Source organism: Heterocephalus glaber, unplaced genomic scaffold (assembly GCF_053883595.1).
Source record: "Heterocephalus glaber isolate CG9 unplaced genomic scaffold, H.glaber_assembly_v1.0 deba00000281, whole genome shotgun sequence".
Lineage (NCBI taxonomy): Eukaryota > Metazoa > Chordata > Mammalia > Rodentia > Bathyergidae > Heterocephalus > Heterocephalus glaber.
In genome coordinates this window covers 15,045,987-15,069,033 of record NW_028258139.1, presented here as the reverse complement: position 1 = coordinate 15,069,033, position 23,047 = coordinate 15,045,987, and the positions used below count along the sequence as shown (strand labels likewise).

The 23,047-nt window shown below is 38.5% G+C and overlaps 1 protein-coding gene across 30 annotated transcripts in view; it reads right to left on the bottom strand.

Annotated features, from left to right (window-relative positions):
• Ptk2 (protein tyrosine kinase 2) overlaps window positions 1-23,047 on the bottom strand; it is a 347,380-nt gene that overhangs the window by 290,274 nt on the left and 34,059 nt on the right. For 29 of the 30 annotated variants that reach the window (XM_087187130.1, XM_087187131.1, XM_087187134.1 and 26 more), the window contains one exon: window positions 3,232-3,323. The exons of the other annotated variant lie outside the window; for it this stretch is intronic. The gene's annotated coding sequence lies outside the window, so the exon portion shown is untranslated. The remainder of the gene's footprint in view (window positions 1-3,231; window positions 3,324-23,047) is intronic. 30 annotated transcript variants of the gene reach the window in all.

Genomic DNA, 23,047 nt, shown 5'->3' with positions numbered 1-23,047 from the left:
TCCAGTTTTTTGTAAGGTTTTTATTCTAAATGCATGTTGGATTTTGTCAAATGCTTTTTCTGCATCTATTGAGATGATCATATGGTTTTTGTCCTTGGCTCTATTGATATAATGTATTACACTGATTGATTTGCGTATGTTGAACCATCCCTGCATCCCTGGGATGGGTCAGGGTCTATGATCTTCTTGATGATCTTCTGCATTCTATGTGTCAGAATCTTGTTAAGGATTTTTGCATCTCTGTTCATTGGTGAGACTGGCCTAGAATTAGTTCTCTTTTTTGGTTGGGTCTTTCTGTCTTGGAGATCAAGGTGATGCTTGATTCTGGGAATGAATTCGGGAGGACCTTTGTATTTTCAAATGCTAGTGGGGGTGGGGGGGGGGGTTAACCCAGACAAGTACATTTTGGTGCTAAAAAGTTCCAATGAGCTAATGAGCAGGCTCCTAGATCAACAGCTGTCTATCATCTCATCTCCCAAGAGGGTTTCATTCTGTTGCATATTACATCAGAAATAAAAACTTTGTACAATTTCTTCAATGAAACCATCTTATGCCATACCAAGACCAAGAAGAAATATCTTTACAGCCAATGTTGCTGAAAACTTAATTTGACATTCTCTTTCCTGCTTGGATCTACCAAAACAACTTATTTTGTGACACACATTAAACACTTTATTCAGCATTTAATTGAAAACTATGAGTTAAACAGAAATGAAAGTAAAACTTTTCCCTCAAAGATTCTCAGGAACAGACTTGCACCCAAATAAGCTGAATATACTATTATAGAAAGAAACATGTAATGTGAATGGAGGGAGGAGGTAAACAATATAAATAGAAAGAAACATAAATAAAAAAGCAGGCTGTGACCTCCTTGCAAATGTAACACACAGAAATCGTATCTGGCACAGCACAGGCACAGAGATGGCTCCTCCCAGGCCACAGTGGGCAGGGGGAATGGAAAAACAAAAGCAAAACCTCTGGCCCTCATTAAGAAATTAAAACTGCATGGGGCCAGGGATTTAGCTCAGTGGTTCCGCCACCTGCCCCGAAACTGCAAGGTCCTGAGTTCAATCCCCAGTACCAAAAAAAAAAAACCTGCATGACATAATTTCCCTTCCCTAATACCTAGAAATAGAAGTAGATCTGGGGAGAAATAAGAACAAAGGAGGACAGTGAACCAACCTTCACATGGACTCAAACAATCCCAGGCCTCCAAAAATACTTGCCAACCTCAAATTCAATACAGTTATAAATTATCAGGAATTCTGACTGAAGTCCAAGTTCATGAGGCATTTACTGTGGCAACATATTGGTAAAATAAAATATTCACCAATGCCAACCCCAACAGAGATTTATGAATATTCTGTCAACCTACCTACCATCCAAGTGTACTGGCACAGGCCTGTAATCCCAGCACAATAGGTGGCTAAAGCAGGAGGATCAAAAATTAGAGCACAGCCCAGGAAAGTTAGCAAGACTCTGTCTCAAAACAGAAAAGAAAGGGCTGAAGATATAGCTCAGTACAAAAGGCCCTAGGTTTAATCTTCAATAACACACACACACACACACACAGAGTATCTGCCCTCAGTTTACCACCAGATCTAGCAGAAAGATCAGGCTCTGGACATAAAGACAAACCAGGACACATACTCAGGACTATAATTTCCCAACTGTGGGACAGGAGTTAAGTTCCAAAAGTTACAAATTAAAAATTTACAAGTCAGCTGGGCCAGGGATTTAGCTCAGTGGTTCCGGTGCCTGCTTTGCAAGCGCAAGGTTCCGAGTTCAATCTCCAGTACCAAAAAAAAAAAAAAGTCAGCTAATCTATTTAAAGATCAGTTCTACTCATTTTAATGGGAAAAATGTCACTAACTAATAATAATAATTCTGAGTGCTGATCATATTATACATATCTCCCAGCATCTTCATAATAATCCTACAAGGAAGATTTTATAATAATCCCTTTGGTCAGATGAGAAAACTAGGTTTACATAGATTAAATAATTTGATTAAAGTTAAAGTTTAGAACACTAGCCTCCCCTATACATCATTTCATTCTCTACAGTTTCAGTTAACCATAATCAACCATAGTCCAAAAATATTAAAGGGAAATTTCCAGAAATAAGCTATTCCAAAACTTTAAATTGCAAGCCATTCTGAGTCTTGTGATCATCATCCCATCCAGGAAATGAATCACTCATTTGTCCAGTGTATGCAAGCTATATATACTACCTACCCATAGCCACTTCGTAGCTGTCTTGGTTATCAGACCAACTACCTTGGTATTGCAGTGCTTGTGTTCAAGTAACACTTATTTTACTTAATAACCACCTCAAAGTACAAGAGTAGTGATACTAGCAATTCAGATGCCAAAGAGAAGTTGTAAAGGGCTTCCTTTAAATGAAAAATTGAAAGTACAATAAGATATTTTGAAAAAAAGACCACAATCATATAACCTTTCTTACAACATATAACAATTATAATTATTCTACTTTATTATTATTGTTAATCTTCTACCATGCCTAATTTATAAATTAAACTTTATCACTGAAATTTATGTGTAGATAAAAAGGATATATGTGATCTGGTACTACACACATCCACTGGGGGTCTTAGAAAATATCCCCTATAGGTAAATGGGGACTACTGTAAATAAACATCTAAGCCAAAATCTGAATCAAAGGCCCATGAGAATAAGTACTGGTAATGAGCACATTCACTCTAAAGCCAGACTGAGCCTGAATCCATGTATTTTGGCTTATGCAAAATGAAATAGAAGAGAATAGTAAACCTTACTCATAAAGTTATTGCAAGAATTCTATTGGTAGTTATAACTTAAGTGTTCATAACATCCAGACAGTATTCTAAACATTGTTATTGCTATTAATCAATATTATAATGCCTGCCTATCCAAGAAAAATATTATAAAGTATCTAAGATAGAAGCACTAAACAAGAATTCTTCCCTTGGGCTGGGGATTTAGCTCAGTGGTTTCGCCACCTGCCTTGCAAGTACAAGGACCAGAGTTCGATCCCCAGTACCAAAAAATACATAAATAAATAAATAAATTAAATATTGTGTTTTAAAAAAAAAAGAATTCTTCCCTCATCTGTCCTATAAAATCAAGAATCTTTTGCTTGTTGTTACTATATGTCAAAGACTCTAAAATAGCTGAAAGAAAAAACAAAATGAAAAAACAAGACACAAGTATGGCAAAAGAATTATACTTACAGCTCAAAAGGCAACAGTAACTCCGAAGAAATCTAATGACAACTTAAAATACTTCTAGTGTCTCTTTCTACTTTCCATTGTAGTCCAAGAACCTGAAAGAGACAAGATGTATATATACATAACCACCTGCTTTTACCAAGTTCTCCTGTGTTCACCATCTTACAGTCCTATATGCCTACCATGCAAACTGCTAGACCTTGAAGAATAAAAAATGTATCAAGACCTTGTTCTCAAACCCACATTCTTCTTGAAGAAAAAGGACATGAAATAACTGAAAACTATTAAAACATCAATAAGCATAAGTTAGCTAATAAGTTCAGCGTAAGATGGCAATCAGAATATACAGAGCTATTTCATTCCTTCCCACTAAAATTATACTAAAGGGATATTTTTTTTTAATTTTTAAGCTAAATACACAGGCCAAGGAGAACTCAAAGCAGGGAAAATGTTAAAATTTGTGAAACTTGGAGAAAAGGTCTAGCACAGACAAAAACAAAACAAATAGTAAAAAAGAAAAAAACCTGAAAGAGAAACAATAAAAGATCTAAGCACAGTAAATGACTCAGCAGGTCCTAGACAGCCAGACCCTAGGTCAGCTGCAGAAAATACAGAGTACCAATTCTATTTCCACAGCAGGATGTGTAGAAGGCTCAGAACCAGCAGCACTAAATGCAGATGGAACCACAGGTAGATAAAGTGGAGGCCCAAGGACAATGACAGTGAAAGAGGCAGCCCTTGTACAATGAGAGAGCCTCAAGGCCACGCCTTTAAGTGGCTCCCTCTCCCCTACCCTGACAGAAGACTGGAGGGCCTTTCTCTGGAAAAACCTGAGGTCAGCCTAGCCAAGTGTACTAAAAAGAGGTGGATTTAGTCACTGAACATCCAGTCCAGCTATCCTACCTGCTCCCCATACACTGAGCTGCCAGAGATAGGGTATTCAGACTTTTATCCTATAGGAAAGAGACTATCACAATGTTCTTGGAGAATCTGATTGCCCTAAAAGACTGAAGATACCAGCATGGGATTCCAAAACAAATGGCCCTTCCAGAATATACTGACACAAAACTGAAAGTGAGAAGGCCCCACCACATGCTTAAAGCTTCTGAATAATTTTGAGTTCATCACAAAGAAATACCACTAAATGTGTGAGAAGTGTCTCTAACAGAGAAGATAGATTAACAGAGACAAGAGCATGGAGGAGGGCAACTTGGAAGAAACACAAACTATACAAGCTATCAATAAAAGGACATAGGGCTGGGGATTTAGCTCAGTGGTTTTGCTGCCTGCTATGCAGGCGCTAGGACCCGAGTTCGATCCCTAGTACCAAAAAAATTAAAAAAATAAATAAAAGGACATAATCATCAAACAAATGTAGTATGTTATTTAAAACAGAACTCTTGTAAATTAAAATACCAGATAACTAAAACAAAAAACTAATCATCTCTCTGAAATGAAGCTGTCTTCCTGAAATTAGAATCAAAACTAAAATGGAAAAGGAAGAAAGCAGAAAATAAAAATACATTGAAGAGAAAGTATAGGAAATTAGAGAACTTGTCAAAGAGAGGCAAGTTCCATCCGAATAACAAGGCTTCCAAGAAAGAGGGAATTACAAAAAGAAAAAAATCATCACAAAATAATCCCAAAAATGTTTCCAAGAATTAAGAATACAAGTTGTCAGAGTGAAGGGCTCACTGAATATGGAGAACAGTAGATGAACAGATCCACTCCAAAGGGACACCATCATGGCACCTCAAAACAGTTGGACAAATTTTAAAACTCTTACAAACTGTCTGAAGATGAGTGAGGAGAAGTTACACAGAAAAGATTAAGAAGTAGATCAGCTTAAAATCAGAAAAGAGTAACATGAAAACAAGAACAGTACCTTTGACGTTATGAAGGAATGAATGCCATACAGAATTCTAAATCTACCCAAATTATCAATCCAGTTTTCAGTCAACCACAGCTTCAAAAGCACTCTATCTTCAGAAAGCCACTAGAAAAAAAAAAAGCCACTAGAGAAAGTCCACCAACAAAAGGTGGACATACTGTCATGTGTGGTGGCATATACTTGTAATCCCAGCTACTCAGGAGGCTAAGTCAGGAGGATCACAAGTTCAAAGCCAGTCTAAGCAATTCAGGGAGTCCTTGTCTCAAAATAAAAAGGCTTGGGGAGGTAGCTCAATGATAGAGCGCTTGCCTATATGCACAAGACCTGAGTTCAATTCCCAGAACCACAATAAAAATGATATGAAATACAGAAAACAAGAGCTCCAATGAAGAGATAAGGAATATTCAGGACAAGGATAAAGAGAGATGCCAGAATGATTGCTGTGAGCCAGGAGAGGGAAAATTTTGGGTACAGCAGCATGCTAGAGGGAAGGATGCTGAAGAAAGCAGTCTGCACTTTGCCCAAAGACACTGTACAACCTTTTAAAGTGACAGCCCTCTGGCTGATGTGCTCCACCAAAACAAAAACCCCAACCAAGAAAGATAAGAAGACACCATAAACACAAAAGCTAACTCTGAAGAAAACCAAATGGATGACAGCAACACATAATAAGGCTCAAGAACAACCAGCTCAGAAGAGATCACATCTCAGGAAACTGTTTCCCAAAATAAAATATGAAGAACACACAAGCTGAAGTGACCAGTCTCATCAAAAATACTAAAATAGTATTGATAAGTATGGGAAAAATAAGCAGCAGGTTATAGCATACTGCACTTGTTGCTGAGACAAAATAGCCAATGCCCAAAGGTAAAGGAAGAAAGTATTTAGCTTATAGTTTGTAGAGGTTTCAGTTCATAGTTGGCTGGCTCCATGGCAGGGTGGCATGGCAGAGGGGCAATGCAAAGCAGGCAGGCAGAGGGCAGCAAGCAACAAGCAGCAACACTGCAGCTCTGTCTCTTATATTTTATCCAGGCTAGATTAGGTAGCACTCATACCCTTAACCCTAGTGTAGGGAACAGGGGAAGGGGACGTTACCAGGACCTCTGCAGTAAGTCCTAGTCTCCTGTGAGCCATGGCAGCACACGGCGAATTACAGGAAAGGTAGACAAATGAGACTGAGAAGAAGCTGAGCTTTGGGTCTGATCACTGCTGCTCTGGGCGGCAAAGACAAAAGACCCCTAGCTTGCAGCACCCTTTATTCAGTATGTGGGGAAACAGATGTAACAACTGAAATATAGAGTTCAGTACTTCACATTGGGATAAACAAGATGTAACAAAAGGCTGGGTGGGGGCAGCGGAAATCTAAGAACAATGAGGAACTATGCAGATGAAGATTTGGTTCCTCCCAGGGCATCTCCCGCAGGCGTGGTCTTGTCCTGGAGCTTTACAGCATCACCGGATCATTGAGATCTTCCTTGTGACCTGAGACCAAAATGGAATTATGTCTTGGAGTGTTATAGCCAGCCTGTAGGCCGGAGAACCAGGCCTACTCAAATGATTTTTCCCTAGAATTATGTAGCATTGCTCCCAATACCCTAGCACAGCAACTGTGAATCAATCCCAGCCTTACATCCCTGAAGCCAGCAGCACACACCCTTTATCTAGCCATCTCCAAAAAGCGCCACCTATGACCACATGAGGCTTTGGAGGGACATCTAGATATAAGCCATTACACTAAAATTCCATAGTTGCAGGACAGGCACGGCAGCAAATGTCTGCAATCTTAGCTATTTGGGAGGCTGAGGAGGAAAATCCAAAGTTTGAGATCAGCCTGGACAACCTAGCAAAACTCTATCTCAAAATAAAAAATACAAAGAACTGGGAATGTGGCTCAGTAATAAAGCACCCTTGAGTCTGATCACCATACTCATTAAAATATTGTTCAACAATAATTTGTTTCCAAATAAAAATTGAAAGGATGTGTTACTGAAAGAATATAATTATAAACAATAACGCATAGGCAAAAGAAAAATGATGCTTGACAGCAGCATGCAACAGAAAGGATAAGTATGCTGGTAAATATAAGTGATTACACAGAATATTAATGACCAAGTTTAAAATATATAGAGGCCAGGGATTTAGCTCAGTGGTTTCGCCGCATTCTGCGCAAGTGCAAGGACCAGAGTTCAATCCCCAGTACCAAAAAAAAAAAAAAGAATAATAAAACACCCAACAATAGCATATAAGTTGGGAGATGATTTATACTATCCGGTATACCTGTCTTTGCTAAGTCAAGGATGCAAGTTATTACTGGTGAAGTAACCACTAAAGACCATAAAACTACCAAACTAGTGGAAAGAAGAAACGCTATAACATTCCAAGCAAAGAAGACAAGACAGGAAGGGCAAAGCAGAAGAACATTAAGACAGATGAAGGCAAATGTAAAACAGGAGAGAGTTAAACTGAAATATGTCAGGGTAAAACCCAAATATGTCAAAACTTATATTAAATACAAATTAAAGAAAAATTTCTACACTGCATCGAAAAATTAAACTCAACTAAATGCTGTTAAAAGAAACACAGCTAAATATAAGACTACAAAAAGAATATTTTAAAAAAAGGGAAAGATAGGCTATCAAATTAAAAACCAGCATCACTATATTAATATCCAAAAAACCCAATTCTACAAAAAAAATCTTCAGAAATAAAACGATATTTGTTCATGATAAAATTTAGCTCAACAAGAAAATACAATTCTAAACATGTACTATACAGTAAGTAACACAGCCTCAGAGAGAGAGACAATCACAACAAGAAAACTACAAACCCATATGGTGATAGATTTTATTTATCTTCCTCTTATGGTGTGGCTGTTCAATCTCCCAACCAGTCTTCCACTGGCTAACTGCCTTTCTTGACTGTGACATATTTTTGATACAACCCTACTGGAGCTGTGAGTTGCCAGTATCTTCTCCCACTCTAGTTTGCCTTTCATTCTCCCAATAGTGTCTTTTGATAAGTATGCATTCTATCTTGAATGTACCACAGCAACTGATCATTTTTTCTTTTATGATTTCTTACTGTGTCTGGACCAGTGGGGGCAAACCTATGGCACATGTGCCACAACAGGCTGTATCACTGAAAGCTCTAAAAGGTTCGCCACCACTCGTCTAGACATATGAAGATACTGTCTATCATTATCCTCTAAATCTGGGCTGTCCAACATAGTAGCCACCAGTCACATGTGAAGGATCACTTCACATATAACTAGTACAAACTGCAACGTCAATGTAAAACACACGTTGAACTGTAAAAACTTAGACCACCCTTAGAAAAAGTGTACCAAAAACCTTGTAGCAATTTCATATTAAAATGTATTTTGGCCATTATTGGGTAAAATACTTTATTATTTATCAACCTCAGCTGTTTCTTTTATTTTTATTAGTAATGTTTGCAGTACAGAATAATTACATTCATTGTGGGGAATTGGTACATGTACCATACATAATACATCTCAATTCATTTTTCCCTCTTCACTTCCACCTCCTTTTAAAAAAACTTTTTGTTGCAAGAATCACATCTATTGGGCCGGGCATTTAGCTCAGTGGTTTCGCCATCTGCTGAGCAAGCACAAGAACCCGAGTTCAATCCCCGGTACCAAAAAAAAAAAAAAAAAAAAAAATCACATCTATCTATCTATTTACTTCTTTATTTTTTGGTACTGGGGATCGAACTCGGGACCTTACGTTTGTGAGTCAGGCGGTGCAACAACTGAGCTAAATTCCTGGCCCTTATTTATTTTATATGTCCTTATCAAGTTAATTATCATAAATACCTGCTACTTTCTAATTTTTAAATATGACTTCTAGAAAATTTAAAATCATTTATGGCTCACACATTTCATTGAGCATCATTACTATACCAGCTTTTGTGTTTAATCCTTTACAAACCCAGCTGGAATTGGATTTTGCTTACTCTGTGGAAGGAATTATTGCATTTTTCCCTCCAGACGGATACCCAAGTGGCCCAGCACCATTTATTGAAAAGCTGTCCCTTCCCCACTGTTCTACAGTGTCATCTTTGTCATAGATCAATTATCACAAAACACAGTATGAGTCCATTGATATAAACTTTTAAACTAAGCAAAAGTTGATCCTAACATATAGAGATACATAACAGGGAGTAAAACTATAAAAATGGAAATTACTCATAGAAATAAAAATGATGATTTTTCAAGGAAAAGCAGTAAGGCCTGAGTGTCATTACACCCATGTATTTTCTAAACACAAGAATCACAGTGCTCTATTCTTCTCAGAAATGATTTTTATACACAATCTATATACTTATATTTCTGCTTTAGGTTCTCAAAAAGATATGTGTATGCTCACTGAAAGATCTTTTAAAGCATCTTTTAAAATTCTACTTGTGAGATCTGGGGGGTATGGTTCGGTGCTTGTGTAGCACGTACAAAGCTAAGACATAATCTCATGGTGACCATAAAAGAACTCACCTGACAAAAAGTACCTGGCATTATTTTAAAGGCAAAAATAAAAGCCCAGTAAGGAAATTTTAGATGAAAAGCAGCAAAAGAAAAGTTTTATTCTTTTAACTTCACAACCCAACAGTCCTGTTGTTTTGGAAAACCTCCTCTTTTGTAATTTACTAAGTAGTATCTTTAAACTCAAGAATATGTGTGGTTTTAAAATTTCATTGAAACAAACTTGCCATACTACATGGCTCTGAAGACTGTATAAATGACAGCAATTTCATGGTAAACATCTAAAGAAAACTCTGCACCAGCATCCAAGAATGCCAAAAGTCCATCAGACTATGGTTTGTTTCTCCCTCTCCTCCCAACACCCGTCCCTGGCAAATGCTCTGTGGGCATCCTTTTCTCTTCTCTCCATACCAGTGATGGCAAACCTTTTAGAGCTTTCAATGATAACAAACAACTGGCTAAAGCATGCATGTCATAGGTTCACCATCACTGCTCTATACTATTTCTGAAGAACCTCTCTCATCTCCACAGCTGCAGCCACTATTTCTCTGCTGAGGATTACCAAATTTTAACTTCTAGCCCACACCTCTTTTTTAAACTGAATAGTATAAGTATACCTGTACACTGGACCCTTCTACCAGAATACTCCTACAGGCTAGAGGTCAGCAAATTTCTTCCGTAAATGGCCAGATAATTATTTTGAGTTCTTTGCACTACATGGTCTCTTTTGCAACCATTCAGTTTTACCACTGTAGCACAAAAGCAACTGTATATAACATACATACACACAATTCAGTGTGGTTCTGTTCCAATAAAAACATATTTACAAGAGATTTGCCCCACGACCTGCAGTGTGCCGATCTCTGCTATAGACCACGGATACCAATGTGCACAAAACTCAAGCCCTGCTTCTCTTTCCATTATACTGTACATATTCTCCTTCTACTACGAATACACACCCTAATGACAGTGAACAGCCTATAAGTGTAGCATCTCCTCTCAACTCTGTACATCTGCTGTGCTCAATGCTAAGATAAGGGAGTACCTGGTCTTCAAAAATCACCTCTCAAGGGCCGGGAATATAGCTCAGTGGTGCAGCATCTGCCTGATAAACGCCAGTCCCTGAGTTCATTTCCTGGTACCAAAAAAAGAAAAGAAAAGGGGCCAGAGATTTAGCCGTGGTGCCGTCCCCTGCCTTGCAAGCACAAGGTCCCGAGTTCGATCACCGGTTACTGCCCCCCCCCAAAAAAAAAGAAAAGAAAAAATTCACCTCTCAAGGAAGCATTCCTGCTATACATTTCAGGCAGTTCTATTTCCTTAAAAGAGGTATCTAATTTTCCAAAGTGATAAAAGTACTGAAATAGCCAAAAGAAGAACCATGTTCAGGTATGACTGACCCCAAAAATCATGCCCTTAATCACAATCTGTCACCTATTCTAGTTTCTGTCTTCAGCTCTTCCACCTCACTGACCACTCATATCCAAAACCTCTCTAGTAAATACGGAATTCACCTTTCCTCTCCAATCCCACTATCAGGGACTTACTTCAAGTTACATTGTTGCAACAATGTGCAAACTGATCTCTTAGTATGGTGCCCCCTTCAATTCAACTTCCTCAACAGTAGTACTCTTTCCTAAAATGAATTATGCCAATTGCTTCAGTCCTTAATAGCTCCCATTACTTAAGGGTAGTAGGATTCATTTGCTTTACAGTAGCTTTCCAACTCTGTTCCCTATTCTGCAAACATTTTATCTGGGGCACAAAGTATATCTTCTAAGTCTTTATCCCTGATATGCTTCATTCCCATCCACCCTATTTCAACTAGAATATTTCAAGGAAAAAGGGGAAAAGAGGGCAGAGAGGATTCTGCTGGCAGACACACACACACACCCCAGAACCAAACCACTAGTGTTCTACCTCATTTCCAACCTCTCCTCATTCCCTTTCTATGGTAAGATCATAATTAATTCTTTAATGAGTCCTGCTACTACTTAAGAACCAAGCCTTAACTTACGCTGGTTCTTCTGCCTAGAAGGCTTTTACTTCCTTCACCTAGCTTATTCCTAGTCCTTCAAAATTCAAGTATTACCCAGAAGCCTTCCATAACCCCTCTCCCACTCGAGATTGATGTAGAATTCATTCCACTGTACTATAATTGATGACTTACTACTCTCTTTCCCTCATATGACTGGAAGAAGCTGTGGAGAGGACCACTTCTAACTTAGCTATCATTTTTCAGAAGCAAATATAATTCCTGTTACAATAGTATTTGCAGCCAGACACAGAAACCTGCAATCCCCGCTAGCTGGAACCTGAGGCAGGAAGATTAAAATTCAAGTCCGTCTTGGGCAATTCAGCAAGGTCCTGCCTCAAATATTTAAAAAATTTTAGAAGGGACTAGGGGATGTGGCTCAGTGTTGACGTGCTTATCTACCATATGTAAGGCCTTAGATTCAACTTCAGTACTGGAGCGGGGGCTAGTATATGCTGAAGCAGACCTTTTTCGTTTTTGTTTTCTTTTTTAGTTATTCATGTATTGAATTTCTATTTTACGTGCCTGGTATCATTCTTTGGAACTAGAATACAAAGACACACGAACTTATTTGCCCCAAAAGAGTTTAAACTATTCTCTACTTCTAAGAAAATATTCTATACTGTATTCTTTCTCCCCAAAAGACAAAAAGTTCAACAACAGCATAGAGCATTTTGCTAGTCTATCCAGTCACCACTGATAGATACAGAATCCAAGACCTGATGATGCCATTTGGGTATTACATGCATCAACTAAGAGCACTGGGAAATCTAGTAATTTAGAAAAAAAAAATTACTTTTAAAGAAAATCCAGACCCTTGTTGACCAAGCCCAGTCTCTCTTTCTGTGATCTTTTCACTACTGATTCCTATGAATCCTACACTCCAGCAAAACTAAACTATTTTCAGTTTACAAAGCAACCTATGCATTCACATCTCTATGCCATCTGCCGCTCCCTCCATCTGGATCTTCTTCCATGGCTAAACTAAAAGCACACATGACCCCTCCCCCTCCATTAGATGTCTCTCTCATGCACCCCTAAGCATGACTTTGCTCAGTATTGGTATTTGCTGACTAGCTGACTCCCACCATGATTTGTACTGGGCATTAGATATATAGCAGTGAACATAGATGTGACCCTCATCCCAAAACATGGTTGACTGTATAGCTTCCTGCTTAACACACTTACTAGAGTGGACATTAGATCTTGTCTTATCTGTCAATCTCTCGCTCCAATTCCACTATAAGATTCTGGGGACAATGACAGCCTCTTTCTACTCTGTAGCCTCTATATCTGATAAATAATTTAACTCTATTAAATAAAACAAAGTGAAGGTCAAAAAAGCTCCTGTTGGTTGAAACCAGAAGCATTCTTTAAGCTCTCTGTCTTTTTTGCCTCTTTTCAGCACAAAAACTTAAAAATATCATTTGTTGAAGTCTTCTGAGTCTCTTGGAAAGAATTTCCTTTTTTTGCTAAATGCAAAGACAAACCATTCCAGTTATTCACCATGCCTGGTTTTTGTTTACCACTATATTCCCAATGATATGGAAAAGTTTTACATAGCTTAATAGATTGAATATTAAGGTAGTTGTAGAAGCAAAATAAGCAATGTGTTCTTTTAAGATTTGCTTCTCCCCTAAGTCCTTGTTTAAGGTGACTCTAACTGGTAACTTCATTAACCGAACAAAGTTACCAAGCCAGGGTGAATTTACAATGTATATGGACTATCTTGTGTCTGTGACTTGTAAATAGGAAGTGGAATTGTATTTACATATCAAAGACCACTAGGGATGAGATAATGGCTAAAAAGGATATAAAAAGGGAAACATTGGGTGGGGATTTAGCTCAGTGGTTCCACTGCCTGCCTCGCAAGCACAAAATTCCGAGTTTGATCCCTGGTACCAAAAAATAAAAAAATAAAAAGAGAAACGCTGAACAAAGGGGGTGCGGATAGTAACCAGACCTGTTTCTGACGTTCCTGCCCACTCGGGAGAAGAAATTTTATTATTTTATCCGAATTCTGTGTGTCTCCGTGTATTTCTTTCCGAGATTTCTGCAACACCAATACTATGCAGCATGCCTAGAACAGTGCCTACAGCACATAATAATCAATATACATTCACTTGGTTTATGAATGACTTAATGGATAGGTAAATAGATACATTGACTTTGAATATCTTATTCACATTTTGCTAAGTGTGCATTGCTTTATTTTCTATTTTAAGAAGAATTTAAGCAACAGCATTTGTTCTAGCAGCACTAAACCTACTCATCACCTGCTTGCTATTATTCAGCAAGGGCAACTTAATGCATGCTGTGTTCTAACTCTCCCTTTATCCTTCCTTATAAACAATACAAACCAATGCATTTTAACTATGAAATTGATAAAATATAAACACGAACTAGTTCAAACAGGGCCTAAAGGAGATGTATCAAAAACTGTATTGGCTGGGGATTTAGCTCAGTGGTTCCACTGCCTGCTTCACAAGTGCAAAATCCCGAGTTTGATCCCCGGTACGAACCCCCCCCCCCAAAAAAAACCCTGTATAATTATAACACTTAAATATTTTGTGACAGATGGATAAAGAAAAATTGAACTTGGCTTATTACATAATGAAATATATTGTCAACTCTCCAGAGACATCTATATGACGGGTACTCCCTACCCTTTCTTGCATGAATGACTGTATTTTAAGATAGGTATAAATAGGTGCTTGGGTGGCTCAGAACTCTTTCCTTTTTTAACCTGCAAAGTAAAATTTTCTACCCATCACACATCACTAAATCTGTGCTTCATTATCAGACTATTTCCTTGCCTTGCCTTGCTTACAACGTTCTCATTTCAGTGCACAGCCCAACATGGACAGCCTTCTACATCCATCTCTCACTAATTCCACACAACGATCTTAAAGGTCATAACACTAACACAATCACATTTGTACAGTGACTGGTATGTTTAGCTCATTAATCCTCATAGCCCTAACTGGTTACTATTATTATTTCCTTTTCACACAGAAAGAAACTAAGTCTTTAAAAAGTTAAATGCTCTAAAGTCACAAGGGAGAGAGATCAAAGCTCAAATACTGGCTTCATAAGCAACCTTAAAACCACACTGCTATTCTGCCTTCCCAATTAACCACATTATGCTGTTAAACACTAGACATGAAAAAGAAAAAATATTAAGCATGATCTGGGCTTTCCAAAGCACTCAAGACAGACAGCTCTTCCTAGAGCTGAGTCACATTCATTATGACACATTGACAAATTATTAAGATACCGGGCTAGAAAATTAAGCAAATGAAGTCCCTGAAAAAAAAAAAAGTCTGTTTAACACTAATTGCTAAATATGACCCAAACCCACCATTTCTTAACCAATAATATCCTAACAATTCAAGTAATTTGTGAAATTTTCAAATGTACAGAATATACCACCACATCCTATGGGTTTTTCCTTCTCCTAGGCTTAGTCTATCAGTAGTTTCTACATTTAGACAAGCTGTAACTCACATTCATAAAGAACACAGGTCAAAAGTAACTTTGTGAAAAAAAATCAAACTATATCAAGAATGTGAATATAATTATGAAAATCATCTGGGCAAACAAAAGCTTCTTTACGCTTCAAAATAATTTTCTAGCAAAAAATATTCTAATACTAGGCTGTTGAGGTGCTCAAAGCAGGAATAGTATTTCTCATTCATTATGTGCCAGTGACTGGTACAGGGATTGCCTTCCAACTGATGCTAAGCCACTGAATGAATACACTAAAGGAAAATAAACTATAAAGTTACTAAATTTTCAAAAGTGAATTATCAATGAGAGTAAGCTGCCATTTGTATGCATAGCAAATGATGAATATAAACTACTTTCAAGTTCTTAGACCAGTATAAGTCAGAGAATGGTCAAAATCTAGAACTGTATTTCCTGAATATAAAGTTAATTCTACCCTAAATGCAATTTTATTTATATAGCTATCCTTGTACTAAGAACTAAATGTTGTGTCACATTTATAAAAGTTATAATCTGAACTTAACAGATGAGAAACACAGATTTAGAAAAGTTAAATAACTTGGAGAGTTTCATATAGGGTGCAAGGATCAGACCTGAAATTCAAAGCAAAATTTGTCCAAAGCCCGCACTCTTCGCCACTGTCAATTCTGCACCACAAATAACATCTCTACAAAATTCCCTGGTGTGAAAAGCATTTTAATGTCAAAGAAACGTTATTCCACTGAAACTACTAGGCAGTCACGCCATGTCAAGACAAGGCAATCCTTCAATCATATGCAGAACTAATGCCTATCATGGTAAACGATATGACAAGGGTCATGTTGTCTACCTGAGGCACTGAATGAACCCCCATGGGAAGAGACATAAATCATATCCAAGGAGTAACTCAGAGGAGCACCTACTGCACCAATTAGGGGAGGTAATTCACCAAGGGACACATGGCCATTTGCGCATCATGGCCCAACTGACAGTGGAGCCCAGCATGTGAAAGCAAAGTGGTCCAGTAGAGGCAAAGAGGCACAAGTACACTCCCCTGGAGAGCAATGAGAAAATCTCGACAGAATAACTGCAGAAGCTGTTTGTTTACTGAAAAGTAAACAGCAGGTGAATCAGAGAAGACTGGAATTCAAACCACCACCCTATCCACAGATTTAGGTAAGACCCAGGGTCTCCTAACATGATATCCAAAATATTGGGGATACAATCAAACATAGCACAGGAAGAACCAGGAAAATCTCAATTCCCATAGAAAAAGAAAATCAAGACAAGCCAATACTAAGGTAATGTGAATGTTAAAATTATATTACAAAGGGGCCGAGGATTTAGCTCAGCAGTTTTGCCGCCTGCTGTGCAAGCACAAGGACCCGAGTTTAATCCCCGGTACCAAAAAACAAAACAAAAAACCCACCTAAAATTATATCACAAAGACTTTAAAGCAGCTATTATATAAATGAGCCCATAAACAAGCACACACACGAAGTACTCATTATTACAGTTCTTCTCTTTCCTCTCCTGTTTGCACTACCACTCTTCCACCAAAACTTTTCTACTCAAGATCACCGATGTTCTCGCATAGCTAGATCCAATGGTCAGGCCTCAGATACTTACGTGAACTGCCAGCAACAACTGACTGTGATGATCACTCCCACTTGCCTTCTCTTGGTTTCCAGACACCATCTTCTCCTGGTTTTCTTCTTGGTCTCTCAGATGTCCCTCCTCTCCTCTTGAACATATTAGTTCTAGAGTCTCCAAGGCTCTGTCTTTACCTAAGTTTACTTCCTAGGCAATATCACTTGAAACACTGTCTCCATGCTCAGTCTAGCTCAGGCCCCTCTTCAAATTCCCATCCTATAAACATAGTTGCCTGGCCGCTGTGCTGGGCTGTCTCTATCAACTCTGCATCCACACCTCCTATCGTTACAGAGAATCTGGAGCAAATCTCAGAAGCCCCTGCCTGCTACAATCAGTGTCAGTTACCTAATAAAGATAATAGAGTCTCTTGCAAGACTCCAAGATGAAAGAGAACTCTATTTCATGGAGGCAGTTGAGGAAGAGCACATATACAAGTCAGTGGTAGGGAGAAACAACTAAGATCTGGCAACTAAGACAGAAAGCAGCTTCTGCTAAGAATTCCCAGTGGCCCATAAGAAAGACCCCAGGAACCTTTGCAAACAGTAGGAGTGCCTCCAGGTGCTGAGAGCACAGCTAACTCCAGAGAAGCTCCTATATTTCCTATGAAGTACCCACTATCCAGCGGCTTCCCTGACCTTTAACTCTCCCAGCCCTTCCACTAATAATGAAGAGACCCAAATCTTTGTAAAATGTACCTAACATGGTTTCTCTTTTCCCGACCAAACCCTGATAGACACACTCCATAGAGACCAGCTTCTAGTCCCTGTAGAAAGTGTAGCATCACCAAGTATGAGTGAATAAAATGTCCAACATACACCTCAAAGCTGGCACTGGCCCTCCCCCTCTAAGCCATCTTTACACAGCCTTTGGCTTCCTCAATTCACAATGACTCCCTTCTTCCAGATGCTCAAGCCAAAAAACAGATGTCATCCTTTCCTCTTTTCTTCTCTCAGTCCCTATTCAATCTTGTCACCAATGTCACTCTTCCAACCAAATCTGCCCAGCACCTGTCCACTTTGCTCTATGTCCAACAATATCACTATGACTTAGTCCAACAGCCATCTGACAGGTGCCCTTGTCTACCTACCCTTGTTGGTCTAGTGCCTGTGCTAACCAATGAGCAGAATCAAGCCTAAATCAGATGCTGGCATTTCTCTGCCTCAAACCCTAAATGGCCCCTCATCTTACATGATGACTAATTAAACCATGTTTGACAACAACAGCAACAGAAATGTTATCAAGAAAAAAATGAACCTGTTTAAGACTTTTAGTTCAGCTTTTCTGTAATTTGCTCAGAGCTGACACTGGGAACACCATCAATTGTCAGTTATAAAACAGGAAATATTTCCAGTGGTTTTCCTTAGCTGTTGATGAGCCAACAGGTATTACCAATGGTGTTAAGTGTTTATTCAAGCAGTCAATGCTGAGTTTGAAATGACGGAAATTAGCTTCTAAGAATAGTTTGTGTGGAATTACAGGGCAGGTAAGAATATTTTTAAAGAAAGTAAGAAAAACAGGACAACTTTAAATGGAACATGCTATCACCTAATGATAGTAAAAATATAAGAGGAGCAGAAAAAGGACTAGCTAGACAAATTTACAAAGATTATGGATATGTAAGATACTTAAAGCCTATGGTCATTCACTATGTTATACAACAGAGCATACTATGTGGACAGTATTTCAATCTATCATATAATCAGACAACAGGCAACAAAGTGAACTTCATTAGCTTTTATAGACTTGACTATCATCAGTTCCTTGAATTTTTTTCAGAAATAGAAGCTGAATATCTTGACTTTGTCCTACTACAGAACAGTTCAATGGTTTGTGGTAGTTTATGATTTTCTGACCTCAGAGCCAAGAATGAAGTTTTTCTGAATGTATCCACTTAATTTGTTAAAAGTTAAACTCCCTCAGTTATTACTGTTAGCAAATAATGAATAGCTTTTGAAACCATTTTTTGCTAGACTTGATGTTTCTTAATAAATTTAACCTAAATTTACAAGGTACCACAGTGCTTATAAAAATTCATACTGCAGTAAAATCAATGAATTATACACTTTATACCCTTCTCATGTCACCAAAGTTAAAATAAGCAAGATTCTATTTCCATACAAATTTGCAGCAGATATATTTTCTGAGTTAAAGTACAGTTCCAGTAGCATTTTTGAATCCTGTGTAAATAAAAAGAAAATGTATACGCTGGGTGTGGTGGCACATGCCTGCAATCCCAGCACTCATGAGGCTGAGGCAGGAGGATCATTCCAAGTTTCAGACCAGCATGGGCTACATTGTGAGTTCAAAGCCAGCCTGCACTACAAAATGAGACCTTTCTCAAAAAACAAAACAAAACAAACAAAAAAGAAAACATATCTCAAAAGACATTTAACTATGCAACTGAAGTGCTACCAGCTAACCATCAATAGGAAGTGATTAATCTGCAATGCAATGACATGCTCAAAGGCAAACTCTATCAGGATAATTCTAATAGAACACTATAAAAACCTTCCAAGGAATGAGTATGCTCAATTAAAACAATGTACTCCTAAGCTAGTGTCAGTGTTTAGGAGCATTTAACAGTATGAAGGTATTCTCACAGATGAAATTATGTATAATCTTGCACACTGGCCATTTTGAGATGGATATCTGTGACTTTTTTTTTCACCGTTGAGGATTGAACCCTAGACCCCATGCATGCTAGGCAAGCACTCCCTGGCCCTTTTAAAATTTTTATTTTGATATAGCATCTAAGTTACCCAGGCTAGCCTTGAACTCTCCATCCTCCTTCAGCCTCCCAAGAACCTGGGATTACAGTTGTATGCCACCTCTCAGTTTGTAAGTCACTTTGACAACAGGGAACACTAACTCTGAACTCAAGTTAAACAAAATATTAACCACCCCCCCAAAAAATAATTCCATTCTTATTAGACCTACATAATAAAACATATTTAAAGCCAGGCATGATGGCACATATCTGTAACCTCAGTACTTTGGGAAGCTTTGGCAAGAGGATGGCAAAATCAAGTCCACCCCAGGCAACCTAGTGACTTAACAAGACCTTGTCTCAAAATTTAAAAATAAAAAAAGTGGGAATGGAGCTCAGTGCAAATACCTTTGGATTCAATCTCCAGAGGCAAAAATAATAATTATTATATTCAATTATAATACAGTGGACCCTTGACTTACAAACTTGATCAGCTCCCAAGGGAGGGTTGGTTATAAGTCAATATAGCTGAGATCTTGATGTTTACCTCGGTTCATGACATAGATAAGAGGCAGACAAATCTTCAATTAACCTAATTAACCCAAGTTGTTGTATGTCAGGTTGGTTGTAACTTGAGGGTCCACTATATCTTGAATTCTCTCAATGAAAATCTGTGGAAATTTGCTTTCTCTTGTTATATAAGTGTGACCATTAATCATGAAACATCAACTTGAATGGATTAAGAAATGCCTAGCAAATTAGTACAGCACAGATCTGGGTATGTCTGTGAATTACTGGCAAGTAGGCCAGTGTATTGAGGGTGGCACCAACCAATAGGCTTAAAGCCTAGATGGAATAAAAAGGAAAGAAGGAAGCATGCCCATTTTGAAGAGCACCAATCTTCCTGAGAGGATGGACCCTTTGCTTCTACTGCCTTGGACATCGGTCTCCAGGTTTCCAATTTCTTCAGCCTTCCAATGCAGACTCACACGAATGACTCTAGTGAGTTTCTAGGCCCTCAACCTTACACTGATGCTGCATCCTTGATCCCTTTTGTTCTGTGGCTTCCAGCTTGAGCAGAGCAGCTACTGGACCCTCTGGCTACACAGCACGCAGATGGCCATTGTATACTCTTCAGCCGCTGATCTTGTAAGCCAATCTAAGCCCCTTGCATAATTATACACAAATTTTCTATTGATTCTGTTCCTCTGGAGAAACCTACTAACATAATAAGTACTTATGTAATATATCCTTGTTTTGCCTGTTAGGTTGCAGAATATAAATTTATCTTCTACTTCTTTTATAAGTTTGCCAATCACTGGTTTAGTCAACTAAATTCTCAAGTCTTCTGCACACAAGTAGAATTAAGACATAGCTCTCCCATCTTTAACTTTCTCAGTTGCCTTTTCACATTTATTCCTGATAAATTTTACCTTATTAATTTTACATTACAACCTGTCACAATATATTAAAATCCTAATTCAAAAAATGAGATGTGTCCCAGGGTGACTCCTGTTCTTTATTCAAAGCCCTACAGAAACACTGGGATGTGTCAAATATGACACATTTCTGCAGACATCCTCACGTATAAAAATTCCAATTTTTTTAGGTGTGGTTTCTTGGGTTTTGAGAATGAGTGTTACATTGCCCATGTTGGCTCTCAACTCCTAGGCTCAAAGAATCTTTCTCTCTCAGCCTTCTGAGGACCTAGAACTACAGGCAAGCACCATTATGCATAGCTTAATTTTTTAGTTTGTGGTAAATAATACTTCATGTGGTTGCAACATATCTCCTACCAAGAAGAAAAATAATTTCTTCAAATGTCTAGTAATGACAAAAATAATTTTCTTTCCTAGGCCTCATGCAATAAAGGATTCACTGTGTCCAAAGAAAAGTCTGGCCCTTTGTCCAACTCCTAGAATGGAACCACTAAGCCCTTAGAATCTACTGTCTAATAAGGCTTTTTGTTTATCTGGGAACCTTAAAGCATAAGATACTAGGTTTGTCCTCTGGAAGTGCCAGAAACTAAGAAACTAAGGTCAGCCATAGGGGTGTACAGCCATGCCTACACAATAATCCCAATAAATACTCTGAATACCAAGTCTTAGGAATGCTTCCTAAACTGACAATAGTCCATCCATGGGTGAATAAGCACTGTCCATGCAACTGCACTGAGAAAGGACAAAGGGAAGCTCAAAGCTGGTCTCTCCTGACTACTCCACGTGTCTTCCCTTTACTGATTTTAGTCTGTATCGTTTTGCTGTAGTAAACTGACCCTGAGTAAAAGAGCTTTTCTTATTCTCTAAGTTTTTCTTACATATCATTGAACTTGCAGTAGTCTTGAGGACCTTGCAAAACATAATACCACAACATAGTTTTCCCTAAGACTAGAACAGTGTTAAAATGTAGAGATTTATTAAAATGTGGGGATGTTTAAAATGTAGGTGATTAGACTGTTGTAATTCAAGAACTCTAAGGGATGACCCAATATTTGCATTTTTTATACTCTCCTTAGTGATCCTTAGGGATACTACTTTCAGAACCATTGATGAGTCTGAGCAATTCCTAATAGCAGGGACCTGTCTCTTATTCAATGAATCCTCATCACCTACAAGAATTCATCACAAAACTCTAATTTTGATGTACAAGAGGGGCAGAATTTGCATTATTTTAGTATTTTAAAGAATGGAATGAATATATCTCTTGCATGTCAATTCTTAAACAGTCAGATGATATGAAAATAAGTGACTGGAAACCAGTTGAAAAAAGTTTGGTCAATAGTCAATTATATTCATTTCTTACACTTATTTGTCAATTGTTTTAATCTCTTCTCTGCCAACTAATAGGAAAGAAGTGACAGTTCAAAAACTGTCACACCCCTTTACTGACTGAAAGGATACACTGAGCCTCAAGGAAACCAAGATTCCCTTAAAAGCTTACCCCCAATCCACCATCACATGGCCATTTACCCTTTCTGGGGGTTTTTTCTTCACCTCTCATGTAAGAGCTCTAGGACATACATAGATCTCCCCCTAAAATTCTAGATTACTTAAAGCTATTAGAATTGGGGGGGGGCATGCCACCCTTACCTCACCCAGACCCCCACACTCCCCACTGCAGGCCCCGCAGCCCCAGACTGCCTAGGGGATCTGCCTAGAGGATCTGGATCCATGCAGCACAGGCACCCAGGGCCGGAAAGACCAGTGAGCCTCTCCAGGGCTTGTTGTTGAAAACTGAAGCCCACTGGAAGAGCAAAGTGAGTCTCTATACTAAAGACACAGGGGACTGCAGCAGTTGTTAAGTTGGTGGGATGAAAACTTCCCACTGGAACCAGAACTCACTTCAGGGCATGGGTGGTTCGAACCTAGAGTAGAACTGTGCAGAGTTCAAACCCACAGGAGGTCAGGGAGCTCAATTCCAGCCTCCCAGCCAGACACAAGCCTGAATTTCAGTGGAATATGGCTGAATGATTGAGGTTAATTGACTTGGATCTGCATACTGCTGCCCATGTTGCCTATGGGTGCCAGCAGACACGCACTGAAGGAGCCGCCC